The sequence below is a fragment of the Euprymna scolopes genome, chromosome 41 (assembly GCF_053919585.1).
Source record: "Euprymna scolopes isolate OS-2025 chromosome 41, ASM5391958v1, whole genome shotgun sequence".
Classification (NCBI taxonomy): Eukaryota; Metazoa; Mollusca; class Cephalopoda; order Sepiida; family Sepiolidae; genus Euprymna; species Euprymna scolopes.
In genome coordinates, this window is record NC_136522.1 from 45399757 (window position 1) to 45402474 (window position 2718).

Sequence of the window (2718 nt, forward strand, 5' to 3'; positions counted from 1 at the left end):
TTAGTCATGTGCAAGCGACTATAAGTCAGTCCGTCGGTAACACTTTTGTGCTTGGCCTTTTTGGTTAAGATCAAAGGTCTGTTAATAGATGCTGTTCTTAGCTTTTTAAGCTTTTCTTGGCCTTTTGGCCAAGATTAAAGTGGTCACATGTTGGCGAGGTGATGACTCGCATCGACCCCGAGCATCCTCGCCTGATTACTGTATCCAACATAGTTGACAATGTGAGGCCGCTGTGGGACCGGGAGAGACAATGGTCTACATCGCAATTCTGGCCGTGGTGAGAATGGTGATTTGGACGTTGATACTGCAAGATGGCCGGGGGAGGGGGGGGGGTGCTGCCTTTTTCTGATCAGGATCCGATCGCTTTCTTTAAACACCAACTACAAGTAAAGATCAGATGCGACAGAAGAAGGCTGCATCGCGTGGCTTTTGAAAGAAAATGGATACAGTTAGCAAAATGTGTGTACGAAGAGGGGGCCAAATTTGAATACATGTTCCCCGCCTAGGTGTGGAGCGCACGGTTCTGGGTGTTTCTGTCGGACACCCGCCCATTTCCAATTCTACTTCCTTCAGCCTCTCAGCCAGCTGAATAAATCGTTTCCCTTACATAAAGCCTCTAAGACTCCCAACCTCCAAAAACAATTCCCCCCACCCACTTCCTCTCAATTCAACCCAGCTTGGAGGAAATCAAATCAAACATTAACACCCCCCACCCACCCTCACCAATTTTTTTCTTTTCTCCCCAATTTAGGACAACCCCTCCCCCTCCATTTAGAGGCTGCCTGTGAAACCCTGGTTCCTTTACAAACCAGAGTGAAACGGGTGGTCTAGCATTTCAGATAGGGTTGGGAAGGCCTTACTAAACGTTTTTTTTGTTTTGTTTTCCCCCCAAGTCCCTCGACACAAATGAAATTTTATTAATATTGTTATTTTCTGTATTTTTTGATATAAATGAAAAATGTTTTAAAATTGGGTTTAAGTAGGAACTTCCCCCCCACACACACACACACTTAAAGGGGTAACCATGATAAAAGACGCTGGCCGAGAGAAAAATCATTTAAAATTTACAACAGACGAGATGATCAACCAACCTCACCATCCCCCTTTCTTTGAGTTGGCCTTGTGCCTAAGTTTTTGGTTCATTTCCCCAATTGTATTTTTCTTCCCGTGAATAAAAAAAAATTTAATCTCAAAGTGTAGTATCTGTTCCGGCAGATACTGCAAGCAAAGACCATATGTGGTGGGCAACCCCTATATATAAGACTTTGGTCAATGTAGGGGCAACCCTTCATACCAATTGTCACTATCCAGCTTCCTTACTCCCCGGGGAGCTGCTCCCCATTTCCCCTTCACTCCTCACTTTAAAAATCGGCCTTGTGCTTAATTTGCTCGGTGGGGGAGTAAATAAATACCACTTTTCTTGGCCTTTTGGCCAAGATCAAAGTGTAGTACCTGTTCTTACTACATGCTGTACTTATTGTGATATAAAGTGGGGGGATCACTTTTCTTTAATGTAAAATGATCACCCACTTTACAACCAGTCAGTCTCAAAGCCATTCAAGTCATTCTCTAGATCATTCAAGTTATTTTTTAAGCATTCAAGTCATTCTTATGGTCATTCAATTCATCCTTAAGTTCATTAAAGGCATTCTACTTTTTATTTATTTAAGTCATTTCAGCCCATTTTTTGGTCATTTTAGTTTATCTTTAGGAATTTCATGTCAATTCTATATTCACGCATTTATTCATTACACGAGAGCATGTGACTAATGGCTATCAGCCTTGTTTTTCTACAAGATGAAGTAAGGTCACTTGGCTAAAACTGGGCGTAGTTGAACACTGAATAACATTGTTAGCTAATAGGTACGGGCAAAATGGGCGGGCAAAAATAGGGGGACCTAATTTTGAAAGCTAATTTATAATTTTTTTGTAGGTTTTCGACTACTTTTGGATTGTATTTGAAAGATTAGAGACTAAAGTTAATTTCCTAAAGGAAAAAAAATACAGTAAAACTCCTTTAATTTGAACTTCCTCTAAAGTTGGACTTCCTCACATTTGGACTTGTAAATCTGAACTTTCTCTAAGCTTGAACCTTCTCGTCATTGAAATTGTATTAGCATATTTGATGTGGAGTTGCAGTAAAACTGTTTACATGGTTTAGTCAGATAATCCACAGAAATGTTAATATTGGTACTATGTAATTAATGTAGATTAGCTATTGATAATTTACACTAACTGTATTTTAAATATAGCAATCTGAAAAAAAAAAAAAAAAAATTTAGTGTAAAACAACCCATCACAATGGCTTGCAACTCTAAAAGAAAACAAGTGACTGACTTTACTCGAAAAACGTTAAATTATAGAAAAATTAGATGCTGGAGTTGAAAGTAGCGTTATATTGAGAGATTATAAGAATGGAAGAAGTACACGGTTTTACATCAAAAAGAAAAAGGAGGAAATATTGAAGGCCGCTCCTATCTCTTCAAATAAAAGACATGTCAAAAGAAGGACTCTCCGCAGACCAAAGCAAGTTGAATTCGATCAAATATTGCACAAGTGATTTGTAGCAAAACGGAATGAAGGTGTAGCAATATCTGAGCCCATGTTAATTGCTAAAGGAAAATCTCTTAACGAAGAGTAGAATATCGCAGAAGATATGAAATTCAGTGAAGGCTGGCTTAGGAGCTTTAAGAGTAGACATGGTATAAGACAATTAAC

At 39.0% G+C, this 2718-nt stretch overlaps 1 pseudogene; it reads left to right on the forward strand.

Annotated features, from left to right (window-relative positions):
- Positions 1-1412: 1412 nt before the first annotated feature.
- LOC145266793 (U2 spliceosomal RNA) lies at positions 1413-1531 on the forward strand (annotated as a pseudogene).
- The last annotated feature ends 1187 nt before the right edge of the window (positions 1532-2718 follow it).